Source organism: Bos taurus, chromosome 24, assembly GCF_002263795.3.
Source record: "Bos taurus isolate L1 Dominette 01449 registration number 42190680 breed Hereford chromosome 24, ARS-UCD2.0, whole genome shotgun sequence".
NCBI classification, from domain to species: domain Eukaryota; kingdom Metazoa; phylum Chordata; class Mammalia; order Artiodactyla; family Bovidae; genus Bos; species Bos taurus.
This window is the reverse complement of record NC_037351.1, coordinates 56,770,885-56,778,022: the sequence shown is the minus strand read 5'-3', so window position 1 is coordinate 56,778,022 and position 7,138 is coordinate 56,770,885. Positions and strand designations below refer to the sequence as shown.

Below are 7,138 nucleotides of genomic sequence, written 5' to 3'. Positions count from 1 at the left end.
GGGATTGAACCCAGGCCCTTGGCAGTGAAAGTTCCTAACCACTGGACTGCCAAGGAATTAATTCCCTTGAGTCATCATTTTTAAACGATATTTCCTATCATAAAACTTTAAGAAATTAGAAGGAGAAATAAAAGGGAAAGAATCGCTCATATTCCTATGGCACTTGATGAATCTCATCCCATGTATTTTATGCATATTTATGTTATGTACTTTAAACTTCTAAAAAATACTCATGTTTCTACTCTTCTATGCTCATTACTCATTGAACACTATCTCATGGACAAATTTTATCTGTCATTACCTATCCTTTTACAGTATAGTTTTAAGTGGCTATACAATATTATGCTGTATGAATTTGTATTGTAATTTGCTTACCACCTGTTTATTATTGGAAATTATTATTTTCACTTTTTGCTTATATTTGATAAATAGCCTTATAGACAAAAAAAAAAATCTTTGGGCATATCCTCAATCATTTCCATAGGAAAAATCCCTAGAAGTGGGTTTTCTGGATCAAAGGATATTTTTGCAAATTTTTAAAAGAGGATTAAAGGAGATCACATGCATAATGTATTTAGTAAGGGGCAGTGCTTGGTGTATGTGTTAAAGACTCAGTGTATGGTCGCTATTATTGACTTGGGTTACTTGTTTGGTTAGCAGATGACGGCTGGCTGTCTTGTACTCAGTGTGACTTTATTCTAGGAGGTAGAATTTCACTGTGTTGTTTTTTCATGGAGATGTGATGTCAGAACGAACGTTATCCTTGAAGTTCAGAGCCCTCGCAGAACCTTGTTTAGGAATCGGGGATCAGTTCTCTAGTCCTGCCTTTCATGTTCCTTCTCGCTTCTACTTTTTGGTCACGTGCCCTGAGAAGGTCATGGGTAGAGGGAGAAGAGACAGACAATAAAGTTATTAGTCCTTCTTCATCAATAACTTTGCAAAGAGTTTGAATGTTGGAAGAAAACTGAGTTTCGGGTTGAAACAACTTGGGGGATTACGTGTGCATTTCACTTACCTGGTGGCTCAGATGGTAAAGCATCTGCCTGCAATGCAGGAGACCCGGCTTCGATTCCTGGGTCGGGAAGATCCCCTGGAGAAGGCAATGGCACCCGACTCCAGCACTCTTGCCTGGAAAATCCCATGGATGGAGGAGCCTGATAGACTACAGTCCATGGGGTCGCAAAGAGTCGGACACGACTGAGCGACTTCACTTTTTTTTCACTTTATGGTTCTGCAGTTACCTGAGTGGAGCTGCGTATGTCCTGCACGCCCACCTGTCCCCGCGTGGCTCTGAGCCAGCTCTCAGAGGGCAGCACCGTCCATCAGAGCTGGGTTGGGCCTCCAACTCAGGTAACCTCAGCACTTACACAATTGTCCCTTTAAGAAAGGTCAGCAGGGAGCGTGTTCCTGCCTGTTTCTACGCTTCCGAAGGTTTTCATGTCCACGCTAACCCACTGAGGCCCTGGGCCAAGACCAAGTCGCCCATCAACACTGTAGAGTAACCGTGTTATAAAACGTGGGAGATGCACAAAGGGCAGTTCCCTGAAGTGACCAGCCCGCTGGGAGGGGATATTGGCTAAAAGGAGATTTCCCACTTGGAGACAGTGTGATGTCAAGTGCCCAGCTGGGGAGCCCCTTTATCCGCATGGGCTCAGAGCTTGGCGGGGGAAGGAAATCTGACCTGGCTTCAAATCCCACCTACAACTGTTAATTTATTTGGTTATCTATTAGCAGTCTCCTGGCAGCTTACTTTTATGTTTAAAATTAAGTGCTTGATTGATTATTTTCTAGAACAGTGATGGGCTGTTGTTTTATACTTAAGCCAACCCATTAGTGGGCTCTCTCATTACTGATCTCTTTCCTTCCTTTCTTGGTTCATCGAGTGTGTGTGTGTGTGTGTGTGTGTGTACGTGTGTGTGTACGTGTGTATGTGTGTGTGTGTGTGTACGTGTGTGTGTGTGTGTGTGTACGTGTGTGTATGTGTGTGTATGTGTGTGTGTGTACCTGAAGGTTGGGAGAGTTGGAGGAAAGGTGTCTTTGTTCTGAAATTGGAGGAGACTTGGACTTGTATGCATTCCCCAAACTCTACATCCACAAGGATTTTCCAACCTCCAAGGATTAATTCTTGGCATGATTCACAGGGAGAGTCCCACAGAATTTGCTATTATGCTGATTTCATTTTATTAAAAATCTTAACATAAGCTTTTATTAAAAAAACCAAACTCTCTCCTTTTATCTGCTTTGGAGGCATCCTCAAATATTTGTCTTTCCAAGGTTTGTGTCTGATGATTGGGACTATTCTTTTTTTAATTGAGTTTATTAAATATTAAATAGGTACTAAAAATAATTGTAAGACAGAACTTCCTGACTCTTGTGCTCAGGCAGGTTTCTCAGTGGTCTGGCTGCCTACTGGCCCTGCCGCCCTTGGGATGGACAGAGGTGACCTACACTGGCCTGACCTCCCAGGATATTCATCTCTGGCCATCAGAACAGCACTGTTCCAGGATTCTTTAAACTGCCTACATTTGGGGCAGATGGTCCTTCTGATTTATAGATGAGAAGAGTAGGAACAGGGAAGGATGATTCAATCCATCAGCCCTACCTGCTGGTTTGCCGGTCCCAGATCCATCTTAGAAGGACATCCAGTTCCTTTCATCTTATAACCCCAGGGTTCCTTGTGAATAAACCCGCAATCTGTGCCATGGATCATAATTTATGTAAAAGTGTGTTCCTAAATATCTCTATGGAGGTGGGTTTTGTAAATCTAATTACATTTAACATGTATTTGAAAGGTAAAAGAAAATAAAGGAAACCATCGACGAAGTAAAGAATCTTTCTCTAACACACTCGAGCCTTGGCTAATTTGTAAATCTAGATTTTGGACTCAGGCTAGAACATGTCTGGGGTCTGTTGCCAAGTTTTACTGGGAAAGAAACTGGCCCTCATTAGGCAAAAATGGATGGAATAATAGTACCAAAAAACCCATCATTAGAAGCTTTGTAATGGTAAAGGGCTTGAGGAGGGCGGGTTGGAGTCTGGACTGGGAGGTGGTGTGAATTTACCAGATGGCCTTTCAGCTCCCAGCCCTCCCATGAGAATGGAGATTTCAGTTTGACAGGACCAGGTTGTTGGCCTTAGAAGCCTAAGTAACTAATCTGGCTTCATGAGAAGGACTAGGATGCTGCAGACAGATGGGATCTGGATCCACATCCCCTAAAAAGGCACACAACTATTCTGAGAGGAAATCTCTATTCTGTCTCCTTCTCCAGGGCTACTGTAGCAATGTACCTCAAACTCCGTGGCATGAAAAGCCCAGAAATTTATTCTGTCCCGGTTTGGAAAGCAAGTCCAAAATGAAGGTGTTTGCAGAGCTGTTTTCCCTCTGAAGGCTCTAGGGAAAGCCCTTCCTTGCCTTTTCCAGCTTCCGGGAGCACCAGGCATTCCTCACTTGGGGAGGCCTCACTGCGATCTCTGCCTCCACTTTCCCACAGCTTCTCCTCTGCGTCTGCATCTTCTCTTCCATCTCTGAGAAGGAGGTGTGTCATTGGATTGAGAGCCCAGCAGGATAATCCAGGGTAATCTCAATTTAAGATCCTTAATTATATCTGCAGAGACCCTTTTTCCAAAATAGATCACATCCCAGGTTCTGCGGTTTAAGCCATATACATGTTTTAGGAGGATACCTTTCAACCCCCTGCTTCCCTGGTGGCTCAGATGGTAAAGAATCCGCCTGCAATGCGGGAGACCCAGGTTTGATCCCTGGCTTGGGAAGATCCCCTGAAGAAGGGAAAGGCTACCCACTCTAGGACTCTGGGCTGGAGAATCCCATGGACAGAGGAGCCTGGCAGGCTACAGTCCATGGGGTCGCAGAGGCGGACATGACTCGGCAACTTTGACTTTACTTTCACTTTCAACCCCCTGCACCTGCTCGGCTTGCCTTTCCCCGAAACCACTCCCACTCATGCCTGAGGATCTGAGATGCTGCCATCTGCTTATAAGGCAGCATGGTAGGGTCAGAGCATAGAAATGCAGTCTCAGGACTGGGGTGGGTGGTTACGAGCATGACCAGGAACCCAGCCCTGGCTCCCCATGTATCAGATATGAGACCTGAGTAATCAAACCTCTCAAAACGCTGCCTCCTCACCTCTCAGATGAGAGTAATACCTACCAGCCGCCTGTTGCAGAGATGAACTGAGATGACACATAAAACACAAATGCTCTGGACCAGACTGACCACTCACCACGGTAACCATTATTATGGGCGGGGTTGGAGAAACCTGAGCTTCCATCCTGCCTGGTCCCAACTAGCCACGCAACCTCTGGTGGTCCTGCCCTGAGTGTCTACGAAGCAGATAAAGATGGGGTGCTCTGACCAAGTGAAGCCCAGCCTTTTCCAGTTACAGCAGCCTTGAACCCTCAACCCAGCAGAAACTGCCCCACCAGAGCACTCCGGGGCTTTGGTAACTCTCAATTTTGACCAGCTTTAGTAGAGTTCCTATATAATCTTAAACTAGGCTTCTAAAAGAGCATGGAAAATTTGGCGGCCCATTAAAAAAAATAATGTTTGATGCTCAGTTATCCTTTGGAAAATGGTTTGAGTGGGCTGTACTTCACTTTCCCTGAGAAGGAAACAGCTCGTGGGATTCCTGAGTTAAAGAATAGGATTAGAGGACTTCCCAGGTCATCCAGTGGTTAAGAGTTTGCCTGCCAATGCAGGGGACACAGTTCAGTCCCTGGTCTGGAAGATCCCACATGCATGGGGCGACTAAGCCCTGAAAACTGAGCACCTAGAGCCTGTGCTCCGCAGCAAGAGAAGCCACCACAGTGAGAAGCCTGCGTGCTCAGAGAGGAGCCCCCGCTCTCCACAACTACAGAAAGCGTGTACGGAGCAACAAAGACCCAACACAGCCAAAGATAAATAAATAAATTTACTTTTCAAAAAGAGTAGGGTTAGAGAGCCAGCTCTTTAGTCCATCCTCCTATGTTGGGGTAAGATTGTCCAGGAACAGAGGAATTATGACAGTTTTGAGGTTGTCCTGGGCCCTGGACAGAGCCTGTGCTCAGCAGGCCCTTGGGAGGCACAAATGCGATTGCAAATTTACAGATGAAGAAATCCAAGCTCAGAGAGATGAGGTAGCCTGGGCAAGGTCACACAGCGCTGGTCTTCCAACTCACAGGCCAGGACTCTTGCTTTCTAGGGTTCTTATTCCATCTGAAATTGCTTTTGGGGACTGCTCTGGTGGTCCAGATGCCAAAGCCTTTGACTGTGTGGATCACAATAAACTGTGGAAAATTCTGAAAGAGATGGGAATACCAGAACACCTGACCTGCCTCTTGAGAAATCTGTATGCAGATCAGGAAGCAACAGCTAGAACTGGACATGGAACAGACTGGTTCCAAATAGGAAAAGGAGTATGTCAAGGCTGTATATTGTCACCGTGTTTATTAAACTTATATGAAGAGTACATCATGAGAAACGCTGGACTGGAAGAAACACAAGCTGGAATCAAGATTGCTGGGGGAAATAGCAATAACCTCAGATATGTAGATGACACCACCCTTATGGCAGAAAGTGAAGAGGAACTAAAAAGCCTCTTGATGAAGGTGAAAGAGGAGAGTGAAAAAGTAGGCTTACAGCTCAACATTCAGAAAACGAAGATCATGGCATCTGGTCCCATCACTTCATGGGAAATAGATGGGGAAACAGTGGAAACAGTGTCAGACTTTATTTTTCTGGGCTCCAAAATCACTGCAGATGGTGACTGCAGCCATGAAATTAAAAGATGCATACTCCTTGGAAGGAAAGTTATGTCCAACCTAGATAGCATATTCAAAAGCAGAGACATGACATTGCCAACAAAGGTCCGTCTGGTCAAGGCTATTGTTTTTCCTGTGGTCATGTATGGATGTGAGAGTTGGACTGTGAAGAAGGCTGAGAATTGATGCTTTTGAACTGTGGTGTTGGAGAAGACTCTTGAGAGTCCCTTGGACTGCAAGGAGATCCAACCAGTCCATTCTGAAGGAGATCAGCCCTGGGATTTCTTTGGAGGGAATGATGCTGAAGCTGAAACTCCAGTACTTTGGCCACCTCATGCGAAGAGTTGACTCATTGGAAAAGACTCTGATACTGGGAGGGATTGGGGGCAGGAGGAGAAGGGGACGACATAGGACGAGATGGCTGGATGGCATCACTGACTCAATGGATGTGAGTCTGAGTGAACTCCGGGAGTTGGTGATGGACAGGGAGGCCTGGCGTGCTGCGATTCATGGCGTTGCGAAGAGTTGGACACGACTGAGCAACTGAACTGAACTAACTGAACTGGAGGTCCAGAGGGCTTCCCAGGTGGCACAGTGGTAAAGAACCCACCTGCCAATTCAGGAGACACAAGAGACACGAGTTCAACCCCTGGGTTGGGAAGATCCCCTGGAACAGGAGATGGCAACCCCCTCCAGTATTCTTGCCTGAAAAATCCTGGAGACAGAGGAACCTGGTGGGCTACAGTCCATGGTGTCATAGAGAGTCAGACACAACTGAGCAACTGAGCACACACATACTGGTGGTCCAGAGACTAAGACGCGCTTATCCCAATGCAGGGGGCCAGGTTCAATCCCTGGTCGGGGAACTAGATCCCACACGCTGCAACCAAGACCTGGCACAGCCAAACAATTAAGAAAAAAAAGAAATTGCTTGGGTCCAATTGTTCAGAACACATTTTTATTCAATACAATTGTGCTCCTGTTCAGATATAATTAAAAACATAGTCACACCTCCCGGGGCATTGACTGTTGGATGAGAAGTTGGAAGAGGAGGAGGAGACTGGATGAGATACAGTGGAGAGGAAATTTCTTCCAAATGGAGAGTATGCGATGAGGACCTACATGATCCTATATAATGTTTCTGTGTCACTACAGAGGAGAACATGTGTTCTATTTGCAAACCGAATCTTCATTTAAAAGGATAAGGCACATCTATTGCCCCCACCCCACGGTCTGGTCTCCCAACAGAACTTTTACTGGGCAACGTGCTCAAGATCTGTTTTGCAGCACCAGTGTCTGCTCTGGCTATGCTAGATACACATACTTAGATGTTTATTTTTTTAAAGAAATTAAGCTTCTTTGGTAATGAATGATGGGAGCA

The 7,138-nt window shown here is 45.7% G+C and overlaps 1 long non-coding RNA gene across 1 annotated transcript; it reads right to left on the bottom strand.

Annotated features, from left to right (window-relative positions):
- Positions 1-557: 557 nt before the first annotated feature.
- On the bottom strand, positions 558-4,288 carry LOC132343797 (uncharacterized). The gene is made up of 2 exons (XR_009492761.1): positions 4,169-4,288; positions 558-866 (listed from the first exon to the last, which is right to left on the bottom strand). It is a non-coding gene; the product is annotated as an uncharacterized lncRNA (long non-coding RNA).
- Positions 4,289-7,138: the final 2,850 nt, after the last annotated feature.